The sequence below is a fragment of the Plecotus auritus genome (genome assembly GCF_963455305.1).
Source record: "Plecotus auritus genome assembly, chromosome: 5".
Lineage (NCBI taxonomy): Eukaryota > Metazoa > Chordata > Mammalia > Chiroptera > Vespertilionidae > Plecotus > Plecotus auritus.
The window spans coordinates 61,154,344-61,174,590 of NC_137776.1; positions in this window are offsets into that span (position 1 = coordinate 61,154,344).

Sequence of the window (20,247 nt, forward strand, 5' to 3'; positions counted from 1 at the left end):
CAAGGTCCCACTTTATGAAGTTAAAAATTACTTAGGCTTTCATATTCAGGCTTATCTCTTTCTTTTCACTGCACTGCTTTCTAAGCCATATCAGAGATAGACTATTGATAATATTAAATATGCCAGGATTCTCCAACACATGATTTTGGGTGCTATTTTAAGCATAACCCTGTTTTTACAGTAGCGTCCATCATGGATTTTTTTTTTCAAGATTTATATTTTAGAATTGGTCATGATTCATCATTTGATATTCATACTAAATATTTGGGATATTTAAACTCCTTTAGCAAATGATCATCTGCTCCTTGTCCAGAACACATGATGAGTTTGCCAGGAGATTAAGGTCACAGTGTGGCAAATTCTCATTTGTTCAGAGCCTGCCCCCACTCCCTTACACAGCAATGAGTTCTGTATAACCTCCTTTACTTGCTGACCCAGGCCAACACCTCACTTAGCCACTTCTATTGGCGCTCCTCACCCTAGAAGGCAGCCTTCCAGGGTATAACCCGACTGACTTGCATTGAGCCCAGCTACTTTAAGTGATGACTACTTGCCTAAGGAGACCTCGGTTTTCTAAGTCCACCAGCTGCTGAGAGGACAGGTTGATCTCACAGCTGAACTGTCTTCTCTGACGACTCACCTAGGTCCTTGCTTTCAAAATCTACCAAGCAGGAAGCAGATGTCCATCGTTTTGTTCATCTATGTTCCTGGTCTCCATGAGACACTTTTATTTGAGGATGGTATCTAATTAATTTTAGTTCTGTCATTGAGTTATTGAGAAATTGCAGGCTTGTGATTAATGTGTCTTTGTTTTGGTATGTAGGCACTCGATTTAACAGTGAATGTTGTTTAGGATTAAATGCAAGATAAAAATGATGGCTTTGTTTTTTATTCTAAGAAGTGAAATTAATATACTGGTAAACACAGTTGATGAAATAATTCACTGATGAAGTAATTTCTGTGACTCCTAGGCTGGGTGGAGTTATCCTACTTTGACTTGAAGAAGGCAGTATTTCTCAGTTCTACCGCCTTTTCGGTTTAGGAGATTTTCAATCTGATTACTTTCATTGTCATGGAGTTCCTATTATAAAAAGGAAGATATTTACACAACAAAAATGAGAGTGTTTAAAGGAAGCAAGACTACTCAATAGCTTCATTTTGAGCTTAACCTTTCTAGTATGGCTTCCAATTCCCTTTCATCATTACGCTTGTATACTGGGTGGAGCAAAATTAAGTTTACAGTTGTGAGTACATGAAACACAGAGTTTATGCTTATATTATTATTTGTTAATTATTGAATTGGTAATATCAACCAAAACTTAAGAAGTAATCCTTTCATCAGATGTGTGTGTAGATATTTTCAATAGTTTGGTTTTAAATTTTTTAGACAGAAAAGGATAAAAATAATTTGTAAGTTTGGTGAGGAGCAGGGCAGTGTTGATGAACAATTGGTGAGCTCGGTACAGACAATACTAGCTATGTCTCTAGTCAAATTGTTATATAACTTAATGATTATACTTTGATTTTTATTATGCTAACTCAAAATCTATAGGTTAAATGATTTAAAACACACATTCATAGAACTGAACTAGAGATAAATTAAAGGGAGGGTTTCCCATTTATTTGGTCTCAACAATGCTGAGCTTCTGTACTTGAACCAAATTGGTGCTCTTTCTTTCTCCTCCTTTAAAATGCATTGTTTCTGAAATTTCTCTTACATCGTTCTTATAAACAGACCTTTGGCAAGTTACTTAACCAGTCCTTTAATCATGTCCAGTCTTGATGTATCTGAGACAGAGAATGAGCATAGCTTAGTGTAGGATGGGAATAATACTCTGAATGTATCCATTTTATGATTCATTTAAATTCCCCATTGACTTTTTACTCAGTTCATTTGGAAACTTGCTATATATTTTTACTATCACCATTTCAGGTATGCTTTCTAATTTATATAATTCACTATAAACCAGGAAAAACATTCTGAAAATTCCTGACTTAGATCTATGTTATCCAAACGAGTTATTGGAGAAGCAGTATGTAGGAGCATCTATATTTTATAGTTTCCTAAAGGTGTCCTAGATACATGATGATGCCAGGTCCCCCTCCACCCCAAAACTGTATTTTAATTGCAGATGTAGAAGCAGAAGTCAGTGGTCACCATAGAGAAGAGTGCAATTTTGCATATGGATAAGTGCATGTGTAGAGGTGTGAATGAGAGTAGTAGCTAAACAGTGGGATACTTAGTAATCCTAAGGTAAACTTTTAGCATTTAGTGTGTATTTTACAAAAACATATGAAAGTAGTGTTAATGTATTTTTCTTTATTGTTTTTATTTGAATTGCCGTGAAAGTAAACCCCAAGTCCTTTGCAAAGTCAAATGATATTTCATATTTTTCCTTTGGCTGTTACCAGTTCCATGAAGCCATTGTAGAAGATGAAATTTGTTCAATATGCTTCCCCTACTCTCCAAAGCCATTAAACTTTTGTGTTTTGTGTGTGTGTGGTTTTTTTTCGGAACATTATTTTATTCAAGGTGTTTACAAATTCATCTCATTCTTTAAAAATTAAAACAATTTTTGTGTGTGTGTGTGTGTGTTTGCACATGTATCATTCTCTGAATATAGCACAAAAACTGGGTTATAACACAGTTTGTTTCTTTATGCATCCCATGGTAGGAAAAAGCCCAGTGAACTTCAGAATGTAAATGAATAACCAATGGATAAAAGACACTGGGGGGGGGGGGCAGGTAAAGGCATGTACTGGGGGGAAGGGGAGGGTGGAGGGAGGTCAATGGGGGGAAAAAGAGACATATGTACTACTATTTTTAATACTTCAAACAATTAAAAAAATGTAAAAAAATAAAAGAAAATAAAAGAAAAAAAAAAGAAAATGAAATTAAGACTCAGTAATTTGCACAAAGGTTATGTTTCATTATTATGTGTCTTATATAAGCAGTCAGCTTGTAAAAATAGATGGTAAATCTGACCAAGAGTTTAAAATAATGAATAAGACATAAAATATGTGCTAAATTAATTAAAGAATTAATTGAGAAGCAGAAGTTATGAAGTAAACCAGTTGATATTATACAACATTTGATAATGGCAGTCATTTTTCTACCATTGTTAAATATAATTTGTCTCTATGTTATCCTTTGGTAAATTGTTACAACATTGTATGATATATGTAGCTTATTAACAGTTTCAATAATTGCTATTAGAGGAAAAGTTATGAAAGCTAGTACATGTAGGAACAAATGTAGAGGCAGATGGTTGAAATTAGTGAAATGTGAGCAGTTGCTGAACTAGTTTACTTAATTAGCTTTCTACATCAGAATAGTTTAAATGAACTGTATTGTCTTCTGAAAATTGAAATTCGGGAAACAATCATATTATATTTTTAAGAATCAAAGAACTGTGGGTGGTGACCTATGACCATTAGTTAGTTCTGTATTGAGTCTGCTTAGGATGAGTGGAAATTTCCCCATTAGGGAATACCAACTGAACTGAAATCTTTTCACTGCCTGTAACAGAGACAACAGAGGGAAAAGAGCAAGTGGAAGTTGGCTACTGACCACAAACTTTTCTTGATGCTGTAACTTTTTGTGAATGATTCTCAGAGCAGCTGAAATAGATTTTTAAAATAATAATTTCATAAAACAGGTTTGTCTTCAGTGAGAGGCCAGAAAGTTCCAAGGCATCAAAGTTGTAATTCTTTTTATGCTTAGGCCATTCCTGGCTATATTGCTGGGGAGAGGTGAGAGGGAATCAAAGGTACTTACTTTATAGATTTCCTTATAGATTTGAGTTTGGCACTAATACAATTAAGTAGTCAAAGATGGTAGAGATCTTGATGGAAATATGGTACATATGTTGGAAAAATATATGATGGTATTTTGAATTGTTTAATGTAAGTCTCCAAATTTTGGGTGACTGTTTCATGGTTTACACCCAATGAGGTTTATATGGTTTTGGGAACAATTTAGTATGCCTTCTGTAATGCTTTTTCTGTGTTTTTTAAAGACATATATATTTTTAAACTTTGTAGCAGAAGTGGATAGTTAGGCTATTAGTATAGTAAAGGTTCTAATTATACAGTCTTTATCTACCTTTCAAACACATTAAAAGTGAGCTTTGGGTGATCATGTGTTTACTGATATGAACCTAAATGATAACGATAAGCAAGTATGACCCATTAATTAGCTACTAAGATATACTGTGGGATATTTTCTGCTAATATTAGTTTATAAATTGTTTGATTTAGAAACTATAGAGCTGCTGCTACTAATGGTTTGGCCTTTGTCATCTTCCCTGCCTTTTTCATCACTTTTGGACTTGGAAAAAAAGGTAGGAGTGAGATCTTTTTTTTTCATTGTACATCTACTGTTGCTGAGCCAAGAACCTTTGAATTTTCCAAGGTCCCAGAGAATGTTTGCATCTTAAACTTCAAAAATTATTTTTATATTATGAAACCAAATAATGAAAAAATTGAAATTAATAAGTTTTTACATATTTAAAAAGATATCAATTGCTTTTTACTGAATCTTAGATAGTAATATATAAGTAATAATTATTATTGTGGAAAGTGGGTTTATTTTTTATGTATTTTCTATGAAAAAATTAATTTAAAATACAGTCAATCCCTATCAAACTACGTTTCCATTTCCATGCTTATACTCAGCAAAATGAAATTAGGTGCATTTTTACCACTTGTTTAAGGCCATCATATTTAAGCCCTCAATTTTAATACTCTTTTTAAAAGATGAGAAGATACTAACTTGTTAGAATTTAGGAATAAAATTTAGGGAACCTAGAATTATCATTCAAAAAATAAATAAGCTTAATATTATTCTTCCAAATGATAATGGCTATAAGACAAAGAATGCTATTACAAATACTCTGCATGTGAAAAATCTAGAGATAAAAGTATACCACCAACTAAGTAATTAGGCCAATGGTACTACTATTTTTAACATAGGGTTGGCTCTCTAAGCAAAATATGAGTCAGCATAGCTATATAACATAATTAGTAGTAAAACATATAACAGTAACACAAAGAATTAGTGAAAGGAAATAATGTGTAGTCATTACAACATATGGAAATGACATATTTTTAGAAGGTAGGTTGTAAACCCTATAGAAAATACTAAAAAGTAAAATAGAAACTATTTAACTAATAGGCAAATAATGGAGATAATACTGGGTCAAAAAAAAATAGTAATTTAACCCAGAAGCAGGACAGAAAAGAGAAAATACAGAACCATGACACATCTAGAGAACAAATAGTAAAAAGGTAAATTGAAATCTAACCATATTGGTAATTTTACTAAATGTAAATGTGTGAACATTTCAGTTAAAAGCTAGGTATTGTCAAATTGGAGCAAGATACAACTATATTTTGTCCACATAAACTCACTTTAAATATATAGATATATTTAAAGCAAAATGGTGGAAAAAGATATACCATGTAAAAACTAATCAAATGAAGCTGAAGCTAGTATATTAGCATTAGACAAAGTAGACTTCAGAGCAAGAAATATTATAAGAGACGTAAAGAGTATTACATAATGATTAATAAGTCATTTAATCCATAAACTATAATAATCCTAAATATGTATTCTTCAAATAATAGATGGTCAAAGTATATGAAGAAAAAACATGGTAGAACTAAAAGGATACAGAAACAAATCTACAATTATAGTTGGAAAGTTGAAAAATTTTTTCCTTATAAATGATACATATAGAGAAAAAAAAATCAGGACAAAGACTTGGGCAATAGTATTAATCATCTTTACCACACTGATTTTTATAGAATATTCCAACAAATAATAGCAAAATGCACATCCTTTTAAATGCACATAGGACACTAATGAAGATTAAACATTTTGGGGCTACAAAAATTTGGAAGACTCACATGACCTGATTTCAAAACTTACTTTGAAGTTACCCTAAACAAAACAGTGTAGTACCACTCTGGCCAGTTTTCTCAGTGGTTAGAGCATTGGCCCTCAGACTTAAGGGTTGAGGGTTTGATTTCTGGTCAAGGGAACCTACCTCATTGCAGATTCTCCAGCCCTATGAATGGCAACCAGTCAATGAATCCCTCTCACATAGATGTTTTTCTCTCTTTGTCTCTCCCTATCCTCCCTCCCTCCCACTCAATGGAAAAAATACACTCCGGTGAGCGTTAAAAAAACACAAATAAACAAAAAATAGTGTAGTATTGATTTAAGGATAGACACATTGAACAATGGAACAGAGTTGAGACTAGAAACATATATGGTCAATTAGCTTTTGATAAAGATGTCAAGGTAAGTTACTGGAGAATGAATGCTTTTTTAACATATGAGATTGAAAAAATTGGGATCTATATGCAAAATAATGAAATTCAACACCTATTTGAAATGATAGTAAAAAAAAAATGGGCTCAAAATGGATTACATATCTAAATGTAATAATTAGACCTAGAATAATTTCCATAATAAAACATAAGAGAAAATATATTCTACCTCAAGTTTGGCAGAGATAACTTAGGACACACACAAAACATAAATTATGAAAGGAAAACAAATTGATAATACTGCCTATGTAACTTTTAAGAAGTTACTTGGTTATTATGACCCTCATTTCCTTTATCTGTAAACTGAGATAATAATTCGACTATAATACATTTGTAGTGAAGGGTATATGTGTAAAGTATAGTAGCTGCTCAAATTAGTAGTACCTATTTGCAATTTTTATTTACTAGAGGCCCGGTGCACGGATTCATGCATTGGTGGGGTCCCTCGGCCTGGCCTGTGGGGATTGGGCCAAAACCAGCAGTCCGACATCCCCCAAGGGGTCCCAGAGTGTGAGAGGGCACTCTGCAAAGTTGCTGTCGCTCTGCAGCTCCTGTGTTGAGTATCTGCCCCCTGGTGGTCAATGGATGTCATAGCTACCAGCTGGTTGGCTGGTCAGCCAGTCAGCCAGTTGCTTAGCCTTTTATATATATAGATACTAGAGGCCTGATGCACAAAATTTGTGCAAAGGACTCGGCCCTCGCAGCCATGGCAGATTGCCTTGGCCCTCACAGCCCCAGCTTCGTCTGGAAGGATGTTCAGCTGCCCAGTCAAATTAGCCTATTATGCTTTTATTATAGATTAGTAGTAATATGACCAGTGACATCTGAAGCAAAATGTTTCTCTTCAAGAATTTTCTTGCTTATAAAGCCTTATCTTTCCATAGGAAATACTTAGAAGTATTTAAACAGTTCCTACAAAGATCAGAAAAAAAAATTATACTGGAACATTATTAAACTTCTTCTTTTTTATTAATAGTCATTAGTGGGGTGGGGATGGGGCATGGTCACTAGAAAATGTGTAAAAGTGAATTTTCAATCCACTTCTTCCCATCTCTTTTCTTCACTCTTCATGGCTTTCTCCAATCTAATTTATAGATTTAGATTTCTTTAATATCTACTGTAATTGGTCAATGAGGACTGATTCATATTAAGTATATACTAATAGTGAATAAGTATCACAAACAGAATTATGAGCAATACTAATTTAAACATATATATTTTCCAACTAGATGCTATAAGCAGCAGCATGTATATGAACATTATTGACAGGAAATAAAAAAACCACATAGCACAATATTAGAAATTGACTTTTAGAGATGAATTTTTTTTTTTTTTTTGAAATATGCCCTATGTTAAGACATTGGTGATACTTTGCCAAATCGGTGACCCAACCTTCCTTCTCTTCACTTAAAAAGCCAAGTGGACTAATAGCATTTTTATTTTAGCTCTTTATTGATTATGATTCTAGCAAGTGAACAGAAGGGCTTATTTTTTAGAAATTCTGGTGAACAGCTTGCTGCAAGTTTAATCAAAACAAGTTTTTATTCAGACCAAGCTTGTCATTCTTGATACAAGAGGGGACAATAGACAAAGGCCTTTATGAGGTCTTAGAAATTAGGCTAGACTAAATGGAGTACTTATTTTGGAAGTTCCTAGAAGGCTCTTATTTGAAGACTGTGTTTCTGATGTGTTATGGGGAACTGATCAATTTTTGTGATCTTTAACCTATTCCTTAAAAACTTATAATCTTACGAGAGGCCCAGTGCATGAAAATTCATGCACTGGAGGGGTGTCCTTCAGCCTGGCCTGACCCCTCTCACAGTCTGGGAGCCCTCAGGGGCAGGAGGTGACCCAGCGATCAGGGGAAGGTGACGCCCCATCACACCTCTGCTGCTGCCACTGCCAGCAGTGCAAACCTCAGCTGGCCCTGGTTACCTGAGCCTCGTGCGGCCCTGGGTGGCTGGGCAGCTGCTATCTGAGGCTTGTCTGTGCTCGGGCTGGCCCTGGGGGGCTGGGAAGCTGACATCTGAGGCTTGCCTGCACCTTGGGCGTCGGCTGCGCAGCTGCCATCCAAGGCTTGCCTGTGCCTCGAGCTGGCCCTGTGCAGCTGGGGGGCTGAGGAGACTGGGGGAACTCTGGAGGGAGGCACACAGGGCAGGCCCGACCTTGCCGCGTGCCTGCCGCCCCGGTGGGGCTGAGGGGACTGGGCGCTGCCATCTTGTGGCTGGGGGCACCGCCATCTTTGAGGGCAGGGCAGTCAATTAGCATATTCCCTTTTATTGGCTGTGGGCGTCGCCATCTTTGAGGGTGGGGCAGTCAATTAGCATATCCCTCCTTATTGGCTGTGGGTGCCACCATCTTTGTGACAGTGTAAGGGTCAATTAACATATTCCCTCTTTATTAGATAGGATCATGAACATTTTGATTTGCTATTCAAAGTGATTATTTGAAAGATTTTGCATCATAATCTCAATTTTTATAATTATATTCAATGTCTTGAGAAAGAATCAGATTAGAACACAATTATTCCACAAAGTATCATTACCACTATACCAAATCACTAATAGCAGAATAAAGAGAAACTAAATGTGAATGTTAAGGTTCAAAATAATGTAATACCTAGTCTTTTTATCACCTGCATTTCTAGATAATTCAAAACTAGGGGAAGTTTCAGAGAAGGACCACAAAGACAGTTCTTGTTAGAAGAGCCTGTCAGCAAACCTTAAAAATATGATAGCTGTTATCCTAGAAAAAGTCAAGTTGGTTTTATTTTCTACAATTTTTTCTAACTTAAATGTATTGGGATAACATCCTAACATATAAAAACCCAGGGTCCGTAATGTCCAAAATGACTGGTCGACCCATCAGAAGTCAGTCCTACAGTCAGTGTTGGGTTGCAGTGGCGACCCAGCACTGACTGCTGAGGGGGGCTGCAGATCAGACCTGGAGAGAGGCCTGGAGAGAGAAGCAGGGTCTGATCTGTAGCCTCCATGGCAGCTGTTGATCAGCCCTTGCCTCTCTCTTTCTCGCCAAGCCTGGCCAGCAGCCGCACCTCTCTTTCTTTCCAGGCCTCCACGGGGGCTGCTGATCAGCCCCACCTCTCTGATCAGGCCCAGAGATATGCCTGGAGACACTGACTGGCATAGAAACTGACCAATCAGAACCAAATCTGGGTGCACTATGAGGAGCCAATGGCTGCCTAGGAGACAGAGCTTTTGATGCTGTCTGGCATAAAAACTGACCAATCAGAACCAAATCTGGGTGAACTGTGAAGAGCCAATGGCTGCCTAGGAGGTGGAGCTTTTGATGTTAACTGGCATAGAAATTGACCAATTAGAACCGAATCTGGGTGACCTGAGAGGAGCCAGTGGCTGCCTAGGAGGCAGAGCTTCTGATGCTGACTGGCATAGAAACTGACAAATCAGAACCTAATCTGGGTTAACTGTGATAGAAGAATCTAAAGTGGGGGCTGAGGAGGGGTTTTAAGGGCAACAGCTGTTTGTTGTAAGGTGTAAGAAAGCGGTTCAATTTTTTTACGACCGGTTTGACAGTATAGTGCATATGACTGGCTATCAGTCCAGATATAGGGATTATGTATTTTTGTCTGCCAAGAGCATCTCCTCCTGCTGAAAAAGGCTTTCCCCCCCATTTAAGCAATCCTATCCTATATAATCTATCTATACTAATAAAAGGATAATATGCTAATTAGACCAGGTCAACTGGCCATCTTCCAGACATCCGACTTCCTTCCAGACAAAACCATGGTGGTGGGGGCCGAGGCAGAGGCAGGTAGGTGTGATCAGGCTGGCAGGGGAGGGCATTTGGGGGCGAAATCAGGCTGGCAGGGGAGGGCAGTTAGGGGTGATCAGGCAGGCGGGCAGGCAGAGGGGTTGGGGCAATCAGGCAGGCAGTCAGGGCAGTTAGGGGTGATCAGGCAGGCAGGCAGATGAGCAGTTAGGAGCCAGCAGTCCCAGATTGCAAGAGGCATGTCCTATGGGATTGGGCCTAAACTGGCAGTTGGACATCCCCCAAGGGGTCCCCGATTGGAGAGGGTGCTGGCTGGGCTGAGGGAACCCCCTCCCCCCAAGCACGAATTTCGTGCACAGGGCCACTAGTCTATAATAATAAAAGTGTAATATGCTAGTTAGACTACACATCCTTCCGGACAACCTTCCAGATGAAGCCGGGCTGCAAGGGAAGCCCGGGTCCTGGGTGCCAGATGGAAGCTAGTGCTGGCAGCTGGGGGAAGGAAGGCCTACTCTTGCACAAATTTTGTGCATCAGGCCTCTAGTTGGTTAATAAAATTATATAGGTTTCAAGTGTACAGTTGTATGATACATCATCTATATATTGCATTGTGTTTACCACCCAAAGTCAAATCTCCTTCCATTACCATATATTTGCCCCTTTTATCCTTCACTACTCCCACCCCCTTTTTCCTCTGGTAACCACCATAATTCTGTCTTTTCCTATGAGTTCTAATTTGTTTGTCTTATTTGTTCCCTTGTTGCCTTCAGTTTTATATCCCACATATGAGTGAAATCATATGGTTCTTAGCTTTTACTGACTGATTTATTTCACTTAGCACAATATTTTCCAGGTCTATTCATATTGTCATAAATAGCGGTATTTCATCTTTTCTTATGGCTGAGTAGTATTCCATTGTATATTTGTACCCCACAACTTCTTTATCTCTCTAGGGACACTTAAGTTTTTCCATGTCTTGGCTACTATGAATAATGCTGCAATAAACATAAGGGTGCACTTACGTTTGGGAATAAATGTTCTCAAAATTTTCAGGTAGCCTGGCTGGTATGGCTCAGTGGTTGAGTGTCGACCTATGAAGCAGGAGGTCATGGTTTGATTCACAGTCAGAGCACATGCTTAGGTTGCAAGCTCAATCCCCCGTGTAGGCCGTGCAGGAGGCAGCCGATTAATGATTCTCTTTTATCATTGATGTTTCTATCTCTCTTTTCTCCCTTCCACTCTGAAATAAATAAAAAATTTATTTTAAAGTTTTTTTTCAGGGGTTGCTGGGTCATATGGTAACTTTATTCTGATTTTTTTAGGAACCTCCTTCCCACCAGCAGTGTCATCTTCTACATTCTGAAGGTCATTATTCCTCTACAATGAAAATGATTTTGCCCCTAGATTTTTACTTGAGGCCCGGTGAACAGTTGACAATGTCAGAAGAATGATTTTGGTTGTCACTCCATGTAGGGAGGTTTGCTATTGATATCTAGTGGTTAGAGTCCAGGTATGCTGCTAAACATACTCTGATGCACCAGATAGCCTGCTACCACAAAGAATTTTCAACCTCTAAATGCCAAAAAGGCCAAAGTTGAAAAACCCTTATCTACAACCATATATTTTAGTGTTCCCAATGATATTTTCAGTACCCACTTGGCATGATATGTAGTTATCACAATATTACTGACTATATTCCCTATACTGTACTTTATATCCCGTGACTATTTGTAACTACCAATTTGTACTTCTAATCCCTTCACTTTTTTTGCACAGACCCCAGCCTTTCTCGTCTCTGGCAACCACTAGTCCAGTCTCTGTGTCTATGAGTCTGTTTGAACTTTGTTTGCTCATTTATTTTGTTCTTTAAAGTTCAATATATTTATGAGACCAAAATGGACAATTTGTTACATTTAGATTGTTTTGAGATTTTCTAGATATCTTCCTGATATTGATTTCTAGTTTAATTCCTCTGTGATCTGAGAACTGACATGATTTATCTTTTTAAAAATTTGTTAATGTGTGTTTTATGGCCCAGAATGTGGCCTATCTTGGTGAATGTTCTGTGACCTTTAGAAGAATGTGTAAGGCAGATCCTCAAATAAAGCTGTTTTGCTCAACAGTTTTGTTATAACATTGATAATATACCTCAGAAACTTAGCTCTTACATATATCAATTAGCCTATGGTAAAATTGGTTTCATTATACAAGATGGAACAAAAGTAGGTTTACAGTTGCTCATAAGTAATACAATAATAAACAATAATACAAGAATAAACTCTGTGTTTTATGTACTCACAACAGTAATCATTCTGTCACAGAACCTATCAATGACATTAAGTGAGGACTTAATGTAATTTGTTGTTAACTAGATGAAGTGGCTTATAGATGTCAATGATATTCAGTTGATTGATGGCATTGTTGAGTTCAACTATGTCTTTACTGATTTCCTGCCTGTGGGATATGTACAGTTCTGATAGAGGAGTGTCAGTGTCTCCAACTATGAGAGTGAATTTATCTATTTCTCCTTGCAATCAGTTTTCACTTCACACATCTTGATGTGTGGCTAGGTGCATGCACATTAAGAATTGTTATGTCTACTTGGAGTATTAGCCCTTCCATAATTATATAATATCCCTCTTTATCACTGATAACTTTCCTTGCTCTGGAGTCTGTTTTGTCTGGATTTAATAGAGCTATCCCTGCTTCTTTTGATGAGGTTAGCATAGTGTATATTTATCTTTCCATTTACTTTTAATCTATATTTGTATTATATTTAATGTGGGTTTCTTATAGACAACATATAGGTGGATTTTGACTCTGTCTGACAATCTGTCTTTTAATTGGTTTATTTTGACCATTAATATTTAAAATGATTATTGATATATTTGGATTAATATTTACCATACTTGTTACTGTTTTCTTTTTGGTGCTTCTACTTTTTTCTGCTTTTTGTGGTTTAATTGAGCATTCTATATGATTTCATTTCCTCTCCTTTCTTAGCATATCAGTTTACTTCTTTTTTAAAAACATTTTTTAGTAATTGTCCTAGAATTTGCAATATATATTTACAATGAATCCAAGCCACTTTCAAATCACACTGTACCACTTCATAGGTAGTGCAAGTACTTCAGAATAATAAAATATTCCTAATCCCTTTCTTCCATTACTTGCATCATTGCTGTCATTTATTTCACTTACACATAAGTATACATAAGCTTAGGTGTGTATAAATAAATATTCCAAATTGTTGCTAATATTTTTGAACAAATGGTTATCTGTTGGAACTATTAACAATAATATAAATTAAAGTTCTTCTTTTACTTTCATTCATTTTTCAGTGTTTTGCCTTGTTTTATGTAGATCTGAGTTTCTGATTCATGTCATTTGCCTGCTCTCTGAAGAACTTCTTTTAGAAGAATTTTTGCAAGGCAAATCTACAATTTTGTGATAATAACACTGTGATTTGTTTTTTTAGAGGTATATGTTGAAGTATTTATGAATTAAATGATTTCTGATGTTTTCTTATAATAAACTAGAAGGATGGAAGAGGATAACAGGAAAACCATTGAGTTTATTTAGTCTAAAATTTCCATTTTATTGATAAAGAGACAAACCCAGAGAGGCTAAGGAGCTTATGTATGGATATCAAGTATAGTTAATGGCTAAGCTGAAACTAAAATTAATTACTGACTTCCATTCCAGTACTTTAAAAAACATATTTTTAAATACATTTATATAATCTCAATTGAATTGATTTGTTTAACAAACAAAAATTAAGAAGAATTAAAAATAACCTCTAGCTGAACAATATTTAAAGAACAGTATTGAAGTTGAATGAAGTGTGAACTTTAGACCTAAACTTTTCTTGGCTTTCATTATGTTTCTTTCAAGGAAATACAATTTGCAAAAAAATGTTGTATCTTAGCACTTTAGCATTTTTAGTGTTGCCCTGTTTCTGTTTGAAACCCTTAGCATACTTGAAGGCTGTCATATTGATACCCTAACTGCAAGCCGAAGTTCTTCCCGGGATCATGTCTCATGGAGTTGAAGAATAAAATCATGGACAAAAACGATTAATGGAACCAAAGTTTATTGGGAGAAGCCAGTCCTAGAAAAGGTGTAGCTGGGGATTCCAAGAGCAGGCCCGTGTCCAGGGCTTCCTTTCCATGTTACAGACAGGAGAAGTTTAGTATCTAAGTTAATAAAAGTCTATTAGTCCATGTGTGGAGGCCCACATGGCTGTACGCCATGTGGATGCAGGGACGTGCTCCCCAGACACAGGAAGGAACCCATTGCATGTCCCAGAGAGGAGAGAGGGCAAGAGGAAGTGCATGCCTTTTAATTTAGGGTCTGAGTAGTCTTGCTAGCTCTTAATTGGTCTTTTCAAAGAATTCTGCCTGTTAGCAATATCCTTTGCATTGGTTTATATGCCTTACTGCCTTGTGATTGGTTATCTGCAAACTGCCTGTCTTAGCAATATCCATACATTTTAAAGTTCATGCCTTTCTCATGAGTGCCCTTCCTTCCCTGCCCAGTTGGAGTGCCTTAGTAACTCCACCTAGTTGGGTTTCTGGTTCTACTTCCTCTCCTATGGTCCCACCCCTCTCTACCCATCTTCCTTTTGTCTCCTCAATATCCCCTAACTGTGGCATTTCGTAGATTTTGGCAATTTTCCATATATCTGACTTTTATAGACTTTCATTTCTTTTACTTCAGTTCTTCACAACTTGATTTTTTCTGAGTAGTTTCTCGAAAGTGACTAGCTAATATGGTAAAGTAATTTCAGATGTTAATGCATGATAACAACTTGGCTTGAATGTGTTATCTTTCTGAAATACCTGAGTTATATGGAAATGTTACTGAACCAATGGGGTTCATTTACCTGCACACATCAAAGCCCAATCAAATAGGAACAGGAGTTTGTGGCAAGAAAGTAAAGGCTCATTTATAAGAGAACTAGTGACCTGGCGCATAGATTCGTGCACATTGAAAGAAAATTAATTAGAAGGTGGCTGGCAAGGTGGGACTGGGCGAGATGGGCTGGACATGCCCTGGAACCAACCTCCTGCGGTCCCTCCCCAGTATCTGCAGAGTGAGCAGGGTCCCTCCGGCAGGTGGTGTCCCTCATTCTGGCCTGTGGGGATTGGGGCGAAACCAGCTTTCCGACATCCCCTGAAGGGTCCTGGAGTGCGAGAGGGCACTCTGCAAAGTTGCTGTTGTACAGGGTGTGGAACGCAAATGCAAGTGTGCAGTAAACCAGATTCGGGCTGACAGTACCCCAGCAACAACATAACCCATGGCCAAAGGTGGAATTGCATGGCCCCATGAGGAATCAGGCTCCCTCCTCTCTGGTTTTCGGGTGTGGCACCTGAGAATCGCCCCTGCCAAGTCACTGCAGCTCAGCAGCTCTTGTGATGAGCGTCTGCCCCCTGGTGGTCAGTGCATGTCATAGCGACCAGTCAGATGGTGGGACACTTAGCATATTAGCCTTTTATATATATAGATGGTGCCAAACCTGGAGTCACAGGTGAGTTGTTATTCCTAAGACCTGGCTCTCCGATGGTTCCTAGAGCATGGGTTATATAGGGGAAAAATCATTAATCATGGTAGAGTTAGGGTTGTAGTCTCCATTGATTGGATGGCACTAGGGTAAAGGGTAGTTAATCATTGCATTTGGTCCTATTGGTTGCCAGGTTTCACAAGGGTGTGGTTGGTGGGATTGTTCTGCTTTTCCGGGCCTGGTGCTGAAACACAACTGAGGCCTAGATGTTATTTCTAGTTTAACCAAAACTGTCTCTGTGGTCAACGGACCTCAGGCCTTGTTTCTAAGATTATTTGATGCTGACCAGAACCTCAATGTCCTGAGAGCTTAATGCTTAGGGTGTGGACGGCAAAGGGTGAGGGCGGTGAATGAGTCAGGGTGCTCCTAGGCTGGACAAGGTCAGTTTGAATCAAAAGGAAAAAAGAGAAAAGGTCGGAAGTTTCTGTGTGGTTATAGAAATGTAGGCGACTGTGATAGGCTGGTGAAGACTAGGAGTACTGTTAATGGTGGGTGGGAAAACTTTCAGTGTTCTTCTCATAATATTACATCTTATAATATTTAAGGCCATTCTTATTGCCACCCACTTCAATATTTAACTACTGTTCAATATTTTCAACTTTAAGTGCCAGAAATAATCAAATTATGGTTCAAACAATTCCAATGATTATATTGGTGTGCTAATATTTATTTCCTTTTGCTACCCATCAAATACAGACAAGAATAACTTTTGGTTAATTTCCTTCAAATATATCATCTCCCATTAACTTTTTTAAAATTTAAATTTACAATACATTTATTAAGACAACTTTCCATAACCAATTAAAAGTGCAGATGAAACTTTGCACCTACCATTACCACTCAGAAGTTTATATTTCACATGTTATATAAGTGAGAAAAGATCAAAGTTCTGTAAGCAAGGTTTAAGTACTCTTTCACTGAAAAACATTATTATTTTTAAAATTCACATGTACTTTAGAAAAATTAGATTAAATTGAATTCTCTTCAATTAAGAAAATATTAAATTCTCTTTTACAACACTTTTTTCCCCCATTTCTCTTTCTTACTATTCATTTGCCTCTCCTATTGCTGGGTGAATTTTGTGATGATTTAATACTTTGTTTTGCTAAATTCTTTTTGTTCTAAAGTCCATAAACTTCCTGCTCTTTTAGAAAAATAGTTAACATATAAGTACCAAAAAGAATCCTAGAATTAGAATGAGTTTAAAAAACACAACCACATAATTTCTATGTTAGATCTAAAGCTAACTTTAAGTTAATTTCTTAAGGCCAACTTGAAATTAAACACAAAACTAGCTTTAATTTAATTTATTGTTGTCAGGTAACAAAATGTTGAGCATTTATTTGTGCTAAAAATATATATCAGACGTTATAGAAGACTTTAGAAGAAAAAGGACACAAAATGCAAATTACAAGAGAAGAATGAAACTTCACACATAAATATTGTTGAAAATGCTTTAAAGCAACATATGAGCAAGAGCTCATTAACTGCTCAGGTGGTCCGGGTTCATAGGCAGTACAGCAACTGAAAGAGTACCAACTGGAATTGTGAGATCTGGGTTTGAATCATGACCTGCCTTTCATTTTGACTTAGGATAAATTAATCCCATGTATTACAAAGTTTTCTTTTCTAAAAAATATGAATAATCAGAGGTGTGCTGGAACCTACTTAAACTGGGTTGCAAGAGCCAATAGTTAAATTTTCAGGAATTGGGAAGTCTAGTGACTAAATACTGTCATTAAAATTAAATTAAATCATATAAACTTTCAAAAATAATGTTAACACCAAAGCTAATATATACTCAAAACTTAACACTTGTTAATTATTTTTATATGTTTTAGTGCTACCTATGCTTTTGAGGTTATTTATGTCAGTGATATCTATAGGGTGGAAATAATACATAACATATAGTAGTATATTCTTTATACATATTGATGACATATAAAGTAAGGCTCAATTTATTGTTTGTTCATTTCTAGATTTTAGAAGGTAATGGTTAATGTTAACATTGTAGGTTAAATCTATAAGTGTACCATGAGCCCTAGCTGGTTTGGCTCAGTGGTTAGAGGTTGGCCTGCAGACTGAAGGGTCCCAGGTTCGGTTCTGGTCAAGGGCACATGTCCAGGTTGTGGGCTTGATCCCCAGTAGTGGGCATGCAGGAGGCAGCCGATCAATGATTCCTTCTATCATTGATGTTTCTATCTCTCTCTCCCTCTCCCTTCCTCTCTGATATCAATAAAAAGTATATTTAAAGTAAATAAATAAAAGTATATCATGATCATAACTGCAAATAGCTCAAAGGCTGAGGCATTATTCTTCTAACATTTGAAAACAATGATCAAATTCAGCAAAAAGTCACTCACTCATTGATGAATGAAATTCAACATATGTCTTCTTTTTTCCTTTCATCTTACACATTATCCTAAATAAGAGACCAACTACATTCATGTTGGAACTACACTTGTTTCGCAGTTGCAACCATAGGTTAGCTACAGATAGAAGACATGCATAACAATCAATGAAAAGATTCTGTGAGAATCAGTTGGTAAATGCAACTTACAATAAAGATTATTGTATATGTTGTCATGATTTAAACATGACAAAATATCTAGAGTACCCAGAACAATATAGTGAAGGAGAAATTGAGGAGTTGAATTTATCAGCAAACGTGTTTAGTGGTAGATTTTGAAGAAGTGGAATTATGAATTGAGATAGTCTAAGACTGGCAGCTACAATAAAGAGAATTCACTGATGTTCAATTTTGTCTTCTTTGTTTAATTATTTTGTCTCTTACCTTTAGCTTAAGTAGTCTGGTGTTCCTCACTAGCATCACAGGAAGTTTTTTTTAAAACAAATGGAATCTTGAACTTCAGAGCCAACTGACTAAATCAGAATCTCCAGGGATTGGAGATGTATCTTGATAATTCTGGTGCAGCCAGCCAAGCTACACCTGAGCGCTGGGGTTTGAAAAAAATGCTACAATGAGGAGGTGGATCCTGAGTTCTTGATTTACATTCTGCTTCTGCTTTTTCCTGGCTCTGTAACTTGGCAAAGTTACTTGAGCCCTCTGTGTTTTGATTATCCCACATCTAAAGTGGAGCAATGATAAAATAGTAATGAAGTTGCAATGTATAAGAAGACAGATAATGTTCAGTATTGCTAAAAGAGAAAGTACTCCATGGTTTTGTGTCCCATATTATTTTTTTATATTTTTAAAATTATGTGAACATATATGTTGCTGTTTGAATCATTATCTCATCCCATTTTCTTTTTTTCATCCCCCCAAAATTTGCCATATACAAATACTAATATTTTAAAAACTCAATTTATATTAATTTTGTGATAAAAATTGCCACTTCCTACTGGACAAATAATTGACTATATTTTTAATTTAATATGATCTATAGGCAAAGTTTCATGAATGAAACACAAATTTTCTGTTTCTTAAAAGTAAAATCTATTTTTTATTTCAAATTTGACTAAGGAATTTCAACCTTATGTGTAACTGGGATTTGTAATCTTGAATCATATCTGTATACAAATGTGTTAAAGATCTATTCAGTTCTAAATTGTATTAAGTTAGTTAGCCATCTGTTTTAGAGAAAGTTACCACGTGCTTAAAATTAAACTTGACAAATATTTCATACGAAGTATGTGTGAAAAAAAAGTTTTTATGACTCAGATTGGCTTGAAGTACTTCTTACTTCTAGCCACAAGATGGTGCTTTTGCACTCTGTATTTCCATTGAGGAAGCAAAAATATCTTTAAAATGGTTGACAAAGACTTTAATTTTATAAGAATCATTAGAGTTCAAAGTGCTTGTAATCCTTAAAAACAAAAAACAAAAAAACAACACTCCTCACTATACCCTTAGGTAAGAAATGTTAATATGAAGGTGTAAATGGAAAACATTTTTTAAATCCATAGGGACAATCCATTTTGTCTCTTTTTAAGCAGGGCTGTGACTTTTGAGTGTAGTCATTTCTGTTCATAACTGGGGAAAGTCCCTGTAAGTAACCAATATCTGTATATCACTACATAATCCCCAATGCATCATTTACCCATTTATTAAGATGCCAGGACTGGAGCTGGTGAAATGCTAGTGGTTCTCTAAATGTGGTTGGGTTTAAATGGGAAAAGGTGAAAAGGAAGAATCCTCTACAAATAGAAGTGTTATGCTTCATATCCAAAATGTCTTACTTTCTTCAGCTTGGATGCCATTGTTTCATTCTCCTTCTGCTCTTTACTCTAAAAGGACCCCATAACTTGTACCATATTGAGCTTGTTCCTTCCATGTGATAGCCAAGACTTGTGAGCTAGAAAGCCTGTAAATATCCTTCCTCCAACCTCTTAGCCAGAGAAGGCATTCTCTGTATACCGTCTCTTGATCTACCAACTACCGTTCTGTCAACAAGAACTTTTCCGGGATGGCTTTTTAAAAAAAAATCTGCTAATCTCATTCAGACTTTACTGCCTTAAGAGAGTTTATAAAGATCAAATATCTCCTAGCTTTCCTATATCTTGCCTTTTAAAATGTATGCCACTAGAGCAAATTATGTTTCAAAACAGAATCACCATCTACTTGCCTGGTAGGTCTTCTG